This window comes from Triturus cristatus, chromosome 7, assembly GCF_964204655.1.
Source record: "Triturus cristatus chromosome 7, aTriCri1.1, whole genome shotgun sequence".
NCBI lineage: Eukaryota > Metazoa > Chordata > Amphibia > Caudata > Salamandridae > Triturus > Triturus cristatus.
Window position 1 is genome coordinate 1,473,606,708 of NC_140590.1, and position 19,291 is coordinate 1,473,625,998.

Below are 19,291 nucleotides of genomic sequence, written 5' to 3' on the forward strand. Positions count from 1 at the left end.
CGTGTGCAGGCCGACGCCTCGTGGGCCGTTACTGCAGGCAGTGGCGCTTCACCACTTCACGTGCGCCTCACTGCTGGGCCTCCACAGGGCACATCGTCGCATCAGTCCGTGAACAGTGCTCTCATTACTAAAACAGAACAGTAGGTAGTTATCGTTTGGACCATAGTTTCCATAGGAAAAGCTATTTTTGTTTCGCCAATAACTTTGTGGCGCTTGATGAATCTTCACAAATTATTCCCAAAACTTCCACTTTTTGGTTCAGCTGCTGTGTTTGGAAGTTTCGGGCGATCTGTCAAGCAGGGATAGAGGAAAAAAGAGGGGATCCCAAAACTAGTTTTCCCCATGTTATGTCTATGGGGATTTTTCATTTTTTTAACACAACTGGAGCCCGAACCACTGAACGGAATTACACCAAATTTGGCAGAAAGCTAGATGTTGGTCTACAAAGCGTGCTTTTTGTTATTTGGTGTAAATCCGTTCAGTTGTTTGAGATATTTAACTTTAAAAAAAAATAGATATCTGGAAACGCGAGTCCTTGCAGTGGACTCTCGGATCCTACTAAAATTTGATTGGCTGCCAACACTAACCAGGTTAAGTTGGCAGCCATCTTGAGACTCTGCTTGAAGCAGAGTCCCACAAACAAAAGTAAAAACCAAAGAAAAGTGGGCAGGGTAGGAATATCATGACGCCCCCCCTCCCACACCCTCCTGGATATGGTGTCACCATCTGTGCTTCAGAGGAGATCAGATGGCTCCTACAAAGCAAATAGGAGCCTGCGTCTTGGAGGGGGGGGAAGGGATGGTCAGCAAGTGAGTACTACTTAAGGTAAACTGGCACAATTTGGGTGAAACCTATGGTGCTCACTGAAATTCGCTGAGATCAATAGCTGTTAGTTACCATGGGTGGAGTGCTCAGGCCTTTCCTAGAGTTCAGGAAAAATAAAAAGTAAGTAGTCCATGCAAAGCCTAGGATACTTCAAGAGATTTGAATTACCAGACGAGTTTGCTTCAGGGGAGACTGGTGTTCATGGGCAAAAGGGGCGTTGCCCTGCCACCCTCTGGGAAGAGGCAAGAACAGGAAAAAAAACAGCAATTGAAAATAAATTACTGCTTTGAGGCAGTGTCCTGAATCTCCTGGGTGAACACTGAAGATGTCCTTCTACACAAGCACCAGGCGTGTGAGGTTTTATTCAATCTGCAGGCACAAGCTCCAGCAGTGACATTACACGAGGGCGTGCTGGATTAGAATGCCATTGCTCTACTTGGTCTTGGGGCGCATGACTAGTGGACCTGGGAGGAGTTTCAAAACTCCATGCACTTCAATGGCTAGGGGTGGAACAGGCGTTTGAGGACAAGGAGGGAGTGGGTGACAACAATGTTGATTATCACAGGAGCTGCTCTCCAGGCGTCAACGCATGGTTAGCACTGCATTTGGTTTTACTTTGAAAACATTATGCAGCTGAGCACGCAATGTTCCAATCTCGACAATGGAGGCCCAAGAAAAGGAAGGAACCAATTGCTGACAACAATTAAACTAGCAGACTAAGAGTTAAGTGTGCAGTTAAGCCACTGCATCAGGATCATCACCCTGCCCCCCACAAACTTTCCTGCTTTAGCGGCTACAGAGGGAGTGGGGTTCTTGATGGGCCTCGTCTGTCTGCAGCTTGGCAGACAGACTCCTAATGAACTAGGGTGAAGAGGGAAATGGTGAAAATATGGATGAGTGGATGACTGGATGAATGGAAAATATGGATAAGTAAAACAATGGATGAGTGAAAGGCAGGGTAGATGGATGTCAGGATGGAAGAGTGAATAGATGGTGAGTGAAAGGGTACAGAGAGGCATGAATGAGTGGATGGAACGATGGTTGAGAGAGAGGATGAGAGATTAGTGAAAGGATGGATAGATTGAGCAAAAGGGTGAATGGATAAGCGAAAGGAAGGATGGGTGGATAAGTAGAAGGATTGGTTTGATGGATGGTGTCCCTGGACCAGTGGTGCCTCTCCTTAATGGGCTCCACAGCTACACTCTCCATTTATTTTGTTTGGAGAGTGAATATTCATTCACTCCTGGCACAATCAAAATAAAATACAGACCCGCTTTGGGTCCAGCAACAAACAGAGGCAGCTATTGACATGGATTGCTGACACATGTGCATGAAGGTGCCTGCGCCATTCAAGCACTGAGAATGTCAGTGTGACTAGGTGTGAGTTAAAGTGAGAAAGTCAGTGAAGGAGTTAGTGAGTGAGAATAAGTGACAGTAAGAAGAGTATGTGTGAGAATCAATGTCAGTGAGGGAGACTGAGAGAAAGTAACTGAGTATCACTGTGTGTGAGGCACAATAAGACAGAGTAATTCAGAATGGGTCAGAGTAGAATGAGTGAGATGCATGAATTAGAAAGACTGAGTGAGTCTGTAAACTTAGGATATTATTTACAAAAGGCCTGCACCGCCAAAGCATCCCTTTAGACACTCCGGTGATGCAGGCCTCTCAATCACATCCATGAGACACAAAGCCACCCTGCATGGCCTCAGAAAGGGTAAGACAAGGCAGCGCAAAGTGCTGCATGCCTTACTGTGTCAAGGAGGCGTGCCGTGAGCATTGCAGTGGGTGTTTCCACGCAACACCCATGGATTTTGACACTGCCCCAGATTTACAAAGTGACATAAACCTGGGTCAGCACCAGAACCTTACACTTTCCCAGAGCAGGCTTAACAAGGAGAAATATTTGTTTCTTCTAGTTGTTTCTTCTTTCCCTGTGCTGCAGAATGCATTACACAGAACAAGGACAATGCCTCCATGGATTTTTTTTGTGCAGCCAGATGTCCCTTCCTGTACAAAAACAATCCTGCCAACAAAGCAGAACAGGGTGCTGTGTCTGTCAAGTCAAGTCAAGTTTATTATGATATGGAACTCCTACGGAGGTCCACAAAATTACACACTACAGGTTAAACGAGAAATACTTCACATTCAATAAGTAATTCTTCCTTTGTACAAGGCTGCCTCCCAAACATCTATTATCATACATACTGTGCGGAGTGCAAGGGACAATGAAACAGTCATATAAAATAGCAAAGTGCAAAATGCCGCATACAAGAGAAAAAATAGGGCAAAGCATTCCTATGAAGCAAGAGGAAAAATATTAGGACAAAAATACTATAGAATTTAAATTACCTAATAAACAGCCAAGAAAGTAAAAAAAAATGATCAATCATATGACAGACCATTTCATTTGGTGGAGACAAGACAAATAAACGGGTCTCATGGGTAAAATGAACGTTACATTTGATTAATGATAGTCTTAAAAAATGTGCCTAGCCTTTTGTAGCTCCGGACACACGGTTAAAATCTTGAAGTTGTAAACAGCACATTTCACAAATTCTCTCCTCTTTTGGGATTTTATCCCAAATGCCAGTAACTTCTCATAGGGGCAACAAGTGGCGTCTCAATAAGAGTGTCAACCTTCTAATCCAATGAGGTAGGTTCCAAGTTAAATAGGGCTGTGGTTTGTTCCCCAGTGGCTCCCACAAACCACCTCATTACGCGGCGTTGGCTGACTTAAAGCAGTATCTCTGGCCAGACTAATAGCCGTTACAGACTTCTTTATAAACAGCATCAATACAGACTTTGGCATGGAAGAGTCAGTGTTCCAGCTAAGAAAAATAAATCATTTGCTTGCTCAAAGGACCTAAAGAATGTTGATTGTTCTTTCAGCTTAGCAAGGATTTCTACTCCTGTGTTTGTGCTAGGCACCAAATTGTGCGCTGGCTGAAAGGATAGGAATGCACTGTATCTCATAGAAATACATTCCTCCCTTCGAGACAAAAGACTTGCGGCGCTGCACTACACCAAATCTTTGTAAATGAGGCCCTTAGTGCAAGAACGTGTGAGGGAAACCTTCAAGAAGCTCATTGGAATATGAACAAAGGATTACACCCCCCACTTTTAAAAGTCACCAGCCACCACAGGTTTGCTTCCATTGTGAAAGGAGCCGGACGCTGCAAGACAGTCCACCAACTTCCTAGCTAAAGACTCATGTTAGTATTTCTACTGGCATACCCACTCTCAATGTGTTAATCATGCACCTACCTATAACCAGTAGAATCCTAGTTCAACAGACTGCTTTTGTGCATGGTGTAAATATCAACAATTCATGGGGCACTATGCAATTGCGTAGCCCACATGCTTGAGAAAAGCAATTAGGCAAAGGCCTCAGAACTATCAAATACACAGCCTTTAAAAACCACAAAAAGTTAATACAAGATAGAACTAGTTAGAAATATTCACTGTTATTTCTGATGGCAGAAGGGGCTCATGATGGACTCCTTTAAGAGCAAGCAGCATAACCATCATGCTTTACACCACCACTGCCCTTTAATCCTAAACCTACCTTGGCGCGGTGCAGTGCTCCTTCCTGTGCTCAGCTGATCAGCCTTCTGAAAAATGTGATTGGCTCAACGCGAACTCAGAACCCTTTACAACTATCAACATTTTACTTCCAACACATTCCTCACAGGCTCTAGAGTGGATCACAGTGGACACCAATGCCCCAAACAGGGATAGTTACTTGCAACAACTGGCAGAAGAACAAGCTTTACCAGTTCACCTACCCACAAGCTGTGATTAGATGCAAAGCAGACGGATTTGGTGTACCAGTTGACTGGAACAGCTACAGCAGTATCTGAACTAAGCACCTTCTCATTTGGCAGCAGATCTTTTACCCTCCACTTGCAGTGCTTCTCACCAGGATGCACTTTTGCAGGAGCAGGCTCCTTCATGTGCTGCACACAGTATGCAACTTATCGGAGACTGTGGACCTTGACAGTACTGCTCCTGGACAGCACGGATGAAATCAGGTCCCTTTTGTTACTTCAGGAAAGCACACCTGGGGAGTGGACAGAAACAGGTTGAGAAAAGAATCCGTATACAGTGAAGCTGCACAATTGATGAGATAGGTTCCCAATAGCAAGGACAAATAGCAGTTGATCAGTGTAGCAATTCACCACTTAAGGTTTAAAAGGGGAATAATGGTCAAGTAGTGTTTTGGTGGGAGCAGAGTTACAATGAACACCAATATAATTTTCATGCAAGCTTGAAGTTCTACAAGAATCAACGACTGGTGTCTAGCAAACCACATAGTCTATTACCCTTTTAGCCTAGAAGGGAAACAGCGTGTACAACACTGTCAGTACAACGCGGTACCATTACAACGCAGTCAGTACAATGACCGTGTTGTTACCACGCATACCATTACAACGCAAGTTATTACAACGACTTGCTGTAGGGGGCATTAGGGTGTTGGATTTGCAATTCAACACCTTCCCTACTGTTGCACAGACTGGAGTTGGAATAGTAAATTATACTATTCCAAACTCCAGCGCCCCCTACAGCAAGTCGTTGTAATGACTTGTGTTGTAATGGTATGTGTGGTAACAACGCAGTCGTTGTACTGACCACGTTGTAAAGGCATGTGTTGTGAACGCATGCGTTGCAACGTCATATATTCAGCCTAGAATGTTTCGACCCGACTGAAACCTAGCCAATCCATTAAGTTCAGATTCTCCTCACCTGCAGCATTTCTGAACCATTCCACAGCTCTAAAGGAATCATACCCTCAGCCATTCTCTGCATTTAGTCATGCTCATCTTCACTTTGGCATTTCTTTAATGATGTAAAAAAGTACCGTAACAGCCCCCTTTCCAGTCCACAGCTGACCAGCCAATGTCCCCTGGCTGCTCCTCCAGCCATCCCCTTATAAGCTGCAGACCAATTAGCCGGAGATACGTTAGGCAGTCAAAGGCCCATTGAAAACTGCATATAATGCACAATAGTAACTTCTGGGGGTCCAAGAAGGGGACTTGCTGAAACCAGACTCCATGACTTCCATCTCAACTTGTATCACACATTTTCGTTTCTAAAACTAGAAAACTAGTAAATCTGCTCAGTATCTGGAATGGGATTGGGGGTATATGGGGCATGAATAGGGAGACCACCTGAACCATCACCAGCATTTTCACATAAAAGCATGCAATATTGGGAAAAATTGCATTTAATCCTTTGAACAGCAAACTAGAGGAAATAGGTTTGAGCCATCCAAACAATTCCCAAATTAGGCAATGTGGGCCAATTTGTCCTGTTAAATAACAAGATAGGATTTTATAGAAGATTTAATCCAAGTAGGAACCTTGAGCCACTCTTGAATCTGCAAACATGAACAAATTATTCCTCCCCAACCAAGAACGGGGGCAAATCCAGACAGTAAACATGCCACCCCCGGGCATCTCAAGTCTCACTTCTACCCAGTAATACATCCCTGAGAACCATGAGCTGTACTCACCAAGCATGACTCACCACAAAATAGCTATATAAGCAGAGGTGTGGCCAACAATAATGTAGCACATGCAATGGCACCGTGGTACAAGAGTGAAGGAACGCTGTGCACTTCCATTATGGTGGAATTTTGGTAGCTCACCCGGGGCAGTGGTATGGTCATTTGCTTGCATGATGCCCTCATGTTCCCTTGCTAGGACATGAAAATGGCTACACACATACAGCCACAGACCCTGGCCTACAGGGCGTAGCATGCTGCCCATGTAGGCAAGTACTTCATTGCCACAGAAGTAGTGAGTCCTATATAAAGGTTGCAATGCAAGCGTCTGCAGAACTGCTGATAAGTCTAGATGCAGCCTTAAAGAAAGGAGTCAAATGATGGGGTGTGAGGCGGCACTGGTAATGTTAACCAAGAGAAACGGGATAATGAAGCAAATGGAATTATAACTACAGATAAGAAATCAAAATGTGAGGACAGTTAAAAGCAAGGAGCAAAATAGAAAGGGAGAATGTTTAAGAAGAGGAAAGAGTAAAATACATAATATGAAGCGCAGTGAGGCTTAAGCATAGAGTAATTGTGGGGGGGGGGGGGGAGTGAGGAATGGAAGCACAGCAATAAGAAAGCCAAAGGAATGCAGTTAGAGGGAATAGAGGCAATGAACTTTACAGCAAGAAAAAGTGGGGAGGAGAGAAAAAACAAACAGATTCATGAAACAAAAGCACCAATAGGCTAGGGCAGAGTTAAGAGGTCTCGGGTTATGCAGTTATTTTCTTGCAGCAGCAAATGCATGGACTGCATTATCCCAGCAGCCTACTCCCAGCAGTCCACTCATTGTGACTTGATGAACCCACGTGCAGCATCTGAGTACCACCAAGTGTGTGAACTCTGCTCCCAGAGCCTCTGATGCTTAAAGGAACAAGGAATCTGAGATCCCTCAATTGAGGCTGAAATGTTGGGCAGGGCAGTGAAAAAAACTGCAGAACTGCATAGAGGAGAATAAACCTACCAGTCAACACCCGCATCTCACAGACCTAGTTTGGAACCTGGGCATCTTGGAATACTAGGTCACCTGGTAGGTCACTACCAAGGTGATGGAAAGTATTTGGATTTGAGTGTCCAGTGTCAGTTGCACTGAAGGACTTCTGCAGGGATGGATGGAACTCCTTTTGAATAAAGCAATCTGCTTTTGGCAGTACTGCAGCTCTTGTGTTTCATTTGCTAAGCTGCCTTTTTGAATTTACACATCTAGAAACTGCAAGTCCTGAGTAGTACCATTTTAATGATTTCAGGTGTCGCTGGGGAAAACATTTTTGTGGGTCCCTGTATGGATCACATTTTAAAGTTTGGTCATTTCGCGATATTCAATGGTACCTTTTAACTAGGTCACAAATACAATTGAGATTCCTTGCCTGGAACTTCAAATATTCTTAGGACACTGTTTTAGAGAGGGTAAGGATGTGGCAGTTGGCAGAGAGGTTTTGATAGAGTGAAAACTAGACTGAAAGCTCGCGTTTCCCAGGGGGCCCCGGACAATTGCCGACTTTGAGCTGTAACTCCTCATGACCAGAGAAGTGCCAGAGAGTACGTGTGGATAAGGGGTGTGAGCAGGGCAGATGCTGCAGAGGCCTGGCGAAGACTGAAGCAGTATAATTAAGTTGCTTGAAAATGTTAGGGTCTCCCTTGTCAAAGTCACCATCAACCTGATAACATTCATCCGCACCCTGCCCACCCTCCTCCTACCCCACTAAGTATTGAACATGCGATATAGTAAGTCTGGTTTAAAATGACTTCTTGGCGATATACAAGGGCCATAAAGCAGCTCAATGATCGTATAAACACTGAACAATTTGCAGAACAATGTTCTATTTGCCACGCCTCCCTTCCATCTGATGCTTTAAAGGATCCAATATGGTCGCGCTCAGATTACCAGACATTCATTTGATAGGTAGTGCTCCAGCACATCGCAGCAGCGGTACATTACTACCAATCCAAGTCTACAAGTGCTTCCCCATGGGAAGTAGGTACTTAAGATACCCAATGTACCTCCATTTCAATTATCTTGGACCCTGCTGCCCTCGTTTGCTCCCCTCAGAGGAGCCAAGTTGCACCTTGACCACAGGCAGGAGTTCAGTTTGTCAGTATATTTCTGTCCTTTGAACTAGGGGTGAAGTATCAGGAGCTGAAGATCAGCCATTCCACTGTCAGAACTGTGCTCACTTACCTGGGGAAATGTTGGGCATGTCACTTCCAGGGGTCATGGTGCCTCTTCCAGTTACTAATCCCCGTACTGCAGTAGAAACACCTTACACGGTCATCATAACCTGCAGAAGACAAAGCTGGTGAAAAAGGGAACTGCTCAGCCATAAACCACCCCACGGTCCCAGGCCACAAAATCCCAACCACCTATGTTTTCCATAGTGACAGTGTCTTAAAGCAGAATAATCCCACTCTAAGTTCTTAAAAGAATTTGGAGTATTGGCTGACAAATGACCAGAAACCCTATTTATGATTGGGCCTTTGATACTTGTCAAAAATAGAAGTAGTCTCTAAATTTTAAAGTAGATACTTTTGACTAAATCAGCAAAACAGAAACAAATGTACATAGGACCAATTCTGGGTCCCATCGATACAGCAGCTGTCAGACGTACGGCTGCAATTGATTATCATTGCATACAGGAGTAAGAATTTCATAGGAATTTTATTCTCTTCCCAAATGACTTGCATCAAAAAAGTTGTACACATTTAATGAAATGCACCCGTGGAAAGAACTTTAAAGAAGGATTGTACATTCGTCCAAAGGTGTACGGTGATGAAGGATTAGCTTTGACAACTCTCATATTTGTTTTGTTATTGTTGCTTTTTTTAAATTATTTTTTATTAACCAGTTGCTTGATACATATCCATATACATCATCAATACAGGATGGAATAGGGCTTCATTAGTTTAAGGAGTAATACAATTACAATCAATAAAATCTCACAATTCCGTAGCCAATCATCTTGACAATTAATCACATTGGTTTTTAATATTCCCCGGGTACGATGTTCATTAACTTCTATACTTTTCCCATTGGGTCCAAACTTTTCCCCATTTTTGGGGGGCATCCTCTACTCACGTAGACCACTTTTACGGCTTGCTGACACCAGTCTATGTCTTATTTCCAGGCCCCCTCCCTTGGTGGATCAGCTGCACCCCATGCGCTTGCTATATTCCTCTTTGCTACTCCAGAGGCCAGTGTAAGCCATGTTTTAATATGCTTGGCCCGGGTTAATTCCCCTGTCACTCCCAGTAAGTGCCATCGTGCCTCGACTGGAACCTGTTTATCCACCACTGCTGCCATTACCCAGGATACCCCTTCCCAGTACTGTCAAATCTTGGGACAGGCCTAGAGGATGTGGAAAAAGGTGCCCACCTCCCGACAACTCCTAGCACATTGACTGGAGTCGCAGCGGCCCAACCTTTGTTTCAGAGTTCGGGTAATGTATGACCTGGGCAAAATCCTAAGCTGGACTAGTCTAAATCTTGCACGTATCGCAATTTCCCTAGGGCTCTGAATGGCCTCTGCCCAGTTGTCATCTTCCAACAGTACCAAGTCTGTCTCCCATGCGTCCCACAACGGAACCCAAAGGAGCTGTAAATAACGGAACCTCTCTCGTCTGCCAGATTGTATTCTATCGTTGCCCACACACGTAGTTAGTTCTATATAAATGTTGCAATGCAAGTGTCTGCAGAACTGCTGATAAGTCTAGAAGCAGCCTTAAAGAAAGGCAAATGATGAGGTCCTCGAATGTAATCATTGTTCCATTCCGCCAGACGGCCCCGAGCTTGTCGATCCAGATGAGGCTCCACCTACAGAAGCCCATCAAGCCACCCACCTCAGCCAATTGATCGAGTGTCCCTTAGTGGGGTATGGTCCGTGAGTTTGGATTCCCACCCCAGTAATTTTGTGGCCACCCGCCATACCTGAATAACCGTTCTCGTGTGTGCCGGGAGATGCGACTTACGTCCTCCTCTATACAATACCACAGGGTAGCCCCCAGGCCCCATTACATGATGGTCCACCATTTAGGCAGGTTTGGTGTATGGCGCAAAGACCCAGTCATTCACGTTTACAAGCTGGGACGCCAAGTAATAGCTCCTGACGTCTGGTACCACCAGTCCGCCCTCATGAACTCCCTATTGCAGCTTATGCAGTGCAATTCGGGGGCAGCCCCCATCCCACAATAGGGTGTGTATTTGTCCACCATTTGTACGGAAAAACTGCGCTCGAGACCTGATGCAGGGTATTCTGGAGTACATATAACAACCTTGGGAGGGCCTTCATTTTGAACAGGACAGCCCTTCCCATAAGCTTTCGCCAGTTCACCACATCTCTGTGCAATCGCTCCAACTGAGGATACAAGTTCAGTTCTAGAAACCTCTCTGCCGACCTGGTGACCCAAATCCCCAAATATTTAAATTCCTCTTGTTGCACCAGAGCCACACAAACAGACGTAAGGTGCAGAGTTTCGCACCCTAAGGGAAAGACTAATGATTTATCCCAATTTATTGGATAGCCGGAAAAATTACAGAAGGTTCTAAAGAAATGGATAAGTCTGTGGATTGTGTGGCGTGGCCAAAGCAGGATGTCGTCCGCATATAGAGAGATACGTTCCTCCCAACCACCCCCAACATCTATCCCATGCACCAAAGGATCCCTACGCACCCATGCCGCTATCGGTTCCAAAGCAATTGCGAAGACCATCGGGGAGAGCTGACATCCCTGGCGTGTACCTCTGTGGACAGCGAATGGTCTAGATATCGCCCGTTGACCCGAACTCTCTGCAACGGGTCGGAGTATAGAAGACGGACCCAAGCACAAAACTTTGGTCCAAAGCCGAGCTTAGACAGAACTATAAATAAGAATGCCCACTCGATGCGGTCAAATGCCATACAAGTATCTAGCGACAGCACTGCTGCAGCCTCTGTCGGGCACGATGCCAACTTGTGCATTACCCTGTATAGGCGACGGAGGTTCAGTCTACTGCTTCTCTGTGGCATAAACCCTGATTGGTCTGGGTGAATTATTGTGGAACTGATGGGACGGAGTCTATTGGCCAACACCTTTGCCAGCACTTTGGCTTCAAAGTTGAGCATGGAGATGGGCCTATATGAGCCACATAGCTCCTGTGGTTTGCCAGGTTTAGGAATGACCACTATTGTGGCTAGCCTAAAGTCCTCTGGTAGACGTCCCTCCTCCCGCGCCACGCAAAATCTGTTAAACATCTTCTGCTGTGAGTGTCAGCAGGGATATATCTTTAAGGAATTCAGTGCATTCCTCTTCCGTTGTGGCTGAGGCCGAATGATATAACATATCTCTGCCTGGACATAGCCTCTTGAAAACACTTTATATGCCTCCCACAACACACACTAAATTAACCAAATCTGTGTTCTCTATGAAGTATTATTCTGTGCGTTCTCTAAACTTGTCCTGAAATTCATAATCCCGAAAGAGCCAGGGATCCATACGTGGTGGAAGAACTTTGTTTCGGGCCGGGCCTCGCAGGGACACCTCCACCAGGGAATGGTCCAATATTCCCCTAGCTTTATGCTGCGCGTCTCTGAACTGTACGACGTGCACACATTGTGTGAAAATGTGATCTAATCTTGACCCACTAACATGTACTACTGATATATGTGTGTATTGCCTAGTGGATGGGTTATGCTCTCTCCACAGATCTATAAGCGCCATTTTTACTCGAATTTTCCGCAATGGCTGGGGCCCCCCACCTTGGAAGATGGCTTGGCTCTATCCAGGTCCCAGGACATCGTACCATTCATATCTCTCCCCAGCAGGAGGATCCCGTGGGTAGGTCCAGTATTAGTTTGTTTAGCAGCGGAAGCGTATTCGTGTCAAGCTTCGGGGGTACATAGGTGGAGCACAGGTTAAGAGTGCGTCCTTTCCAAGTCTCTGTCAGTGCCACATAACTGCCCAGAAAATCATGCCATATATGTCCCAGTATAAAGGGTACAGCTTTACTGACTAGTATTGCTACCCCTCTAGAGCCAGAGGTAAATCCTGCGTGTGCCAGGAGGTCTTATACAAACCTGGCGAGTGCCAAGTAGCACTTGCCCTTCACATGTGTCTCCTGCAGTAAGACCAGTTCAGGAGAATGTCTACGTAGGTATTGCAGTACCAAAGTCTGTTTATTTCTATCATTTAGCCCATTAACATTCCACGACAGGACCCTAATGGTGTTGTGTGTCGATTTAGATACTGTATATAGGTTTCCGAATTTATGTCCTTAAATAGGAACAATTCGCATTGCCCATATTTAGGCATAGAAATCCTACCCTTATTTAGGCATTATCCATGCTAACCAAATACAGGCATGGCCACCTACATCCGTTCATCTACGTCACAACGAGTTCTTGGAAAACCAGACTCTTGAGGCTTTAGGACTTCCCCTTGGATATTGATTTCTCCAAGAACTCACTTATTATGCATGAACATCTATTCCTTAGGGGTTCATTCATGACGTTCTTCTGCCCGACTTTTACGTCAATACTGGCATTCCTAAACAACTTCAAGGTATAAATATACCTTCACTTACCATGGCAAACCACGGTTCGGCTGCCTACTTGCACGACGCGGCTCACCACGGCAAGTTCGGAAGGAAGTCAAGTCCCCACCTGATGCACTGACCAGACGCTGTCATCCTCCTCGCAGAGAATCCAGCTCCAGTGTTTCTGACCCCCCTTGCGGGGTGTTAGAGATCGACACTCAGAAAGAGATTCCAACCTCACTCATTCTAAGGTATGGAGCGGACTAGAACCTAGAGGGACTTTTGGCAAATCTTGGCAACTATAGCGAAACTAAACTATAGACAGACAGCACCTACTTCTTACCTCGTACTACACTTAGGTTAGGTACACTGGGGTAGAACTAGCTAGAAGCATCAGATGAGTATTAACATTTTAGCCTGTGTTATTTATGTATGTATTTTTATGAATAGCTGTCATAGCTACAAACCATGCTGTTGCAGTGTTATTTTATCTTACTGCTAATGCTGTACGTATTATACTTCGCATTCTGTCTTACGATTGTTGCAGTTCATATCTCTTGCCCGAGAAATAAGACTGTAAAATAAACCCTTTTTATTGAAACGACCGTCTAGCTATTTCTGAGTAACTCTGTAGAAACTAAGCATGCACAATTGACTGAGTGAAACTGTTATCTAATGTACGGTGTCAAATTACTTTACCACAGACAAACATACTATACATACACAATGAATCGTACAAGTGTGTAAATCAATGTACATGAGGTTTCTACATAAAGTAATCAGTGTTACAAGGTGTAGGAGTCACATATCATCAACACTGTTACGCATTATATGTTAAGAGTACGTGCTCAGGAGAAAACCAAAGTCTGGTTTTAAAACATAATGCAGTAGTTGCATGTAAAAAGACTTTATTATTACCCAAATAAACTCTTTTTAGCAACCTTGAAATAATCATAGCTTGAGGGGAAAAAAGGGCCAAGCTATGCCTTACAGTTTACATACAGCTCCTTGATGCCCGTTCATTGCTCACTGGGCTATATTAGAAGAATATTAACTTAATAACTGCCAGTAACTAAAGGATCTTCGTAACAAACGAAGTAACCCACTGAGTGCTCTATATACAATACAAATCCGTAATTTGCATGTTGAAAGCAAGGTTGTTGCCTGGTAGAATTTGTACCGGCATGACCAGTGTTTTAGGGTCCCACAGTACTGCCTAGTGCCACACACAACAGGTTAATGCAACTCAGTATAGTGTCACCCTGTATTACCACAGGGTCACCAATTTGTCACGCTTATTAATCGATCTGAGATGATAGCACATTCATTAACAGTCTGCCTTTCCTGCTTCTGGAGCTAAGAGGACTTTGTCCTGTCCTAGGCCACAGTTAGATTAGTTGAACGTGAGTATAAACCACCCAGTTGTGATCCTATATCTGCAGTGGGTATTTGAAGTGCCTCATCCACACGGATGGAACCACACCTTAGGACTAGCATGTGTTATTTGCAGTCCCAACTCTGGTCTGACAGATAATAGTGCACTTTGCAGCTTATTTTACCAGGATAAGTGGCAGCTGCAGCATTACATGTTCAAGCAGGTCAGACACGGGTGAACAGACTTTGTCACAGCATGCGGTTTGCCCAGGAGTGTAGCTACAAATGATGCAGTAGGTGCAGTGGCACCAGAGCCCAGGGCTGCGAGGTGCTCACTTCACCCTAATTGTGTTGGGCTGAGGTACTGTGTCTTGGGAATCTTGTCAGGCTGCACCGGACTAACCGAATAATCTCTGCCTTCAGCTAGATTAGCTCTTAGAAATGGCATAAGCTAGTGAACCCTGGAGAAGAGAGCCGAGGTGGTCATCATAGGTTAGATACAACAGCTTACAAATGTGTCATGCTACGTGTGTGTAGAAAGAATGAGTGTCTCAGACTAAGAGAAAGCGTGGCAGTACGGGAAGTAAGTGCAACTTAAGTTCATCCTGTCATCGTGTTCAGTTACAGTGCTGTTTGATTCACTGAGTTACTAAAGCACCAAGAGCTACAAAGGCATCTCACCCACATTTCAAGGGTGGCAGTTACGTTCAGCAATAGCCTGGAGGGAAAAAGTGCACTCATTCAGAACACATGAGAGCCAGAAGGATGGCTGTGCTCAAAGAGCTCCCCACAGTCGTTAGCTGACTATTGGTGGAGGGAATACTAGAGGAAGCCAGCCGGGTGTGTTGCTGCATCCTGAGAAAAAAAGAAGCGTGGCGTAGACTGATAAGAGTGGGGGTACTGCAGAAGCACAGAGGAACATGGGGGCAGTGAGTTCAGGTTGTAGGAGCCTGAAAGGAGGTACTGCTACAAGATCATGGAGAAGGGAGAGAACACTCCTGTAGTGGCATGTTTTAGAGGGAATAACCCTGTAGGGTCCTATTGTCACTCGAGAGAGTCCCTGTCCTGGAGCAGAAAGGGAGGGAGGTCTGCAGTACGACAAGTGAATACTGAATGAACCGAGATTAAAGCAGTCAGTACTGCAGTTGCCTGGAGGGATAGTGGATTTTGGGTGCCTGGGGAGACAGGGTGCTGCGGGGATCTGAAGGATGGGTGAGAGACTGCTACATCAGCTGTTCAAAAGCAGCGTTGGCATCAGGTCAGTCATGATAGCACCAAATTTCTGGTGCCGATACAAACTGCATTGTACTCAATTAATGCGGGACGGAGTTCTAAAGTGTTCTTAGTGTCAACATTGGCAACACACCCCACCCACACAAACACATAGCATGCATGCTACATAAATAAATGCACAACACAACTTTTTTGGGGGTAAATATTGTTGCAGGTTTATTACATACAACGGTATGCAATATGGTGGGTTATCTTACGGGCCATCAAAGGGCAGACAGCCATCTGGGCCGCCTGATGAGCCAAGCAGCACTGGGGCAAACACCATCTGTGCTGCCCCTTCTGGTGATCCTCTTCCCAAATCATGTGACACATTTGGTCCCTTATAACTCACGCCCCTTTCAGGACGGAGCGTAGCAAGGTAAGCCCCCGGTTGTTCAGGCCCACAACCGCCCGAAGGACTAACGGGGCGCAAACACGGTTTTCCAGGAACCTCCCATGGGGCTCCTGGGATTTGGATCTGGCACCCCTATTGTGCCGCGCAGAGGTAACCTTCTGTACCCATTTGCTTCCAGACACGCCAGAAGGCGTGTCCAGCGCAAAAGAGGATACCCGGATGACGAGGGAAGGTCTACATACCTTACCCCAATCCTCCGCGCGCCGGAAGTGACGCTCCTAGCGCACCACAGGCCAGGATGGGGTGACTCCTCCCTGAGTCCCAGCAATAGAGAAGGGGGTGGGTTGGTACCCAGATGGCACTAGAGGGCCGCCCTCTTGAGTGGCCCCCTGCTTGGGCCACGGGAAGCCGCAGATTTTATGTGAGTGCTAAGGCCTGTCCAGGATTTTAAATTTTATTTTGTTGTCAGTAGTGTTTTTTATTTTATTATTAATGCAAGGTACGAGAGAGCAAAGAAAAGTTCTTTCCTGGATGAGATTTTCACAAATAGAAACAGTAAAGGACAGCTTTTGAGCAATCTACCATGTCCATGTTATTGACTCATGGGCATGCTGCTAGTACTGCATAGAGTAATTAAATGCCGAGGGCACTATGTTGCACTGCTTTGGTAGTTTACCTGATTTGAGTTAATAATTAAACTTTCAGTGAAGTGTCACTCGCGCTGTCACACATTAGACATACAAATGTCACACATAGGTATTCTGCAAACATGTACATTTTACACAAAAGCAGGATGAAAATTTGGCAGCCTTGGTCCCAGTTGGTAGAAAAAAATTGCAAAATCGCCAAAAGCCAGACATTTTCCCCATGTCAAAAAATAAATGCATTGGAATTTATGCAGGGCTTTAAGTAGGATGAAAAAATTGGGGGAGGGCGGGGGGGGGGGGGTTCTCTCAAAATGGCGTGGCTGATGTAATTGGGGAATGGCTTAAAACACGCAAGCTGAACATCCGTGCTTAGCGTAGTGTGCTGCCTAAATGGTAATTTGCTGCTTCTGTCATTGCATCCAGATGTATAATACAAGCAACATGGGTGTTAGTTCCATAAGCTAAAGAAGGAACAACTATGGCTTCGTTGTATATACTATTGAAAATGTTTCAGTTCTGTAAAGTGTGAACGAACTATAACGAGTGTCTTTAAAGTTACATCAACGCCAGTGAAGGGTGGCACTGCTGCAGTTAAGATTTTTTTTTCTGCTCTTGAGGGAGAGAGCAAAAACAGAGAGCCCGATAGCGACCCGTCTCAGCACCTGCATAAAAAGCGGCTGCGCCACTGAAAGACCAGATTTTATGTAATCACAAATTATTTTACCTGACTTTAATCCTGGGTAAATTTGATGTGCACAGTGACGGTTAAGAACTGCCGGCTGCCGCGTCCACTAACGCGGAAATCCATACAAACAAGGCCTGCCCCTAGAGAGCACATTGGTCCAGCCACCCCGGGGGCAGGCCAGAAGCATTTTGCAGGGCCGTCATAGGCAGCGCTTTCGCGCTACGAAAGATGACGGCCCTGCGCTGCTCCGTGAGCTCTGCAGGATTTTGATTGGCTGCGCTGCTCCCCTCCGAGATTTTGTGCATTCGGCCAAGTAAATCCCAAGGGGCTTATTTATGAGCCCTTGCGTCACGTTTGCGCCGCCGGTGTGTCACTTTTTGTGACGCACCAGCAGCGTAAAAGATACACAATGTTGCATCATATTTACAAAGTGACGCATCTAGGTAGATGCGTCACTTTTTAAACCCCTGCCCCACATTATACCTGCGCCAGGTATAATAGAGCAGATTTACAAGCCCCTTGCGCCTTCCTGAGCTGCAATTGCGTCACTTTTTTTGATGCAACGGCGGCGCAAAAAATGCGGCCTATTTACAACGTGACGCATCTAGGGAGATGCGTCACGTTGTAAAGCTCTGCGTCACATTATACCTGTGTCAGGTATAATGGGGCAGATTTACATCCGACTTGCGCCACTTTTACGCCGCCGTTGCGTCACTTTTGTGACGCAGCGGCGGCGTAAACCCTGCGCCATGTTGCGCCCCATTTACATCGTGACGCATCTATGGAGATGCGTCACGGTGTAAAGCCCTGCGCCACATTAAACCTGCGTCAGGTTTAATGTATGCAGGGTGGGCGTTCCGTCGGAAAAAGCCTTGGAAAAGTGACGCAGTGAAATCTACAAGATTTCACTCAGACACTTTTCCGACGCTGCTGCGTCAAAACCTTGCGCCTGCTTGAAGCAGGCGTAAGGCATGACGCAGCATGTAAGATATGGGCAGCCTCTAAACATTGCTGGAGTTGCGCCGTGCTTGCGACACGACTCCAGTAATGCGCCGCCCTTACACCATCAGATGTGTCACGCATCTGTTTATCCTTGCGCCACGATGCGCTGCATTGTAAATGCGGCGCATCTGTGGTGGCGCAAGGGTAAACTTGCGTGACGCATCTTTCCTGGCTCATCCCAGCTGATTTGCAGGGATGCGCCAGGAAACATAAATCTGCCCCAATGTATGCAGGGTGGGTGTTCCCACTCAGGAAGGCCTCGTAAAAGTGACGCAGTGAAATCTACAAGATTTCACTGCGCCACTTTTAGGACGCCACTGCGTCAAAACCTTACGCCTGCTTGAAGCAGGCGTAAGTAGTGACGCAGTGTAGTGGAAATAGGCCTCAACACACATTGCTGGAGTTGCGTCGTGCTTGCGACACGACTCCAGCAATGCATGACTTTCCCAACAACAGATGCGTCAGAATATCTGACGCATCTGTCAGTCCTTGCGCCATAGTGCACCGTATTGTAAATACGGCGCATCTATGGTGGCGCAAGGGTTTCTAAGGGTGGCGCAGGGAAAGTGGCGCATCTATACAGATGCGTCACTTTCTTGTAAATCTGCTCCAATGTATGGGGGGGGCGTTCCGATGCAGTAAGCCTCGTAGAAGTGACGCAGTGAAATCAACGAGATTTCACTACGCCACTTCTAGGGTGCATATGCGTCAATATCTTAAGCCTGCCTCACAGCAGGCATAAGACTGACGCAGGCCCTTTCACATGGGGCTTGCCCCATGTGAAAGGACACATTGCTGGAGTTGCGTCACTTTTATGACACACCCCAGCAATGCGTCACTTTTGCGCCAACAGATACGTCAGAAATACTGACGCATCTGCCACTCCTTGCGACATGATGCGTCATATTGTAAATATGACGCATCAATGGTGTCGCAAGGAGGGCGCAATGAAAAGTGACGCATCACTGTTTTCACGCAGCGATGCGTCACTTTTCATAAATGAGGTGCCAAGTTTCTGCCTCGCGCGGGGAGGGTTACTTCCCGCAAAAATGGGAAAAAATATCTCCCATTTGTAAGGGG

At 45.8% G+C, this 19,291-nt stretch overlaps 1 long non-coding RNA gene across 1 annotated transcript in view; it reads right to left on the reverse strand.

Moving 5' to 3' along the window:
* LOC146812205 (uncharacterized) overlaps nt 1-17,360 on the reverse strand; it is an 82,351-nt gene extending 64,991 nt beyond the window's left edge. Inside the window, exons 1-2 of the long non-coding RNA XR_014965879.1 lie at nt 17,249-17,360; nt 8,553-8,652 (exon numbers count right to left, since the gene is read on the reverse strand). This is a non-coding gene — a long non-coding RNA (uncharacterized LOC146812205). The remainder of the gene's footprint in view (nt 1-8,552; nt 8,653-17,248) is intronic.
* Nucleotides 17,361-19,291: the final 1,931 nt, after the last annotated feature.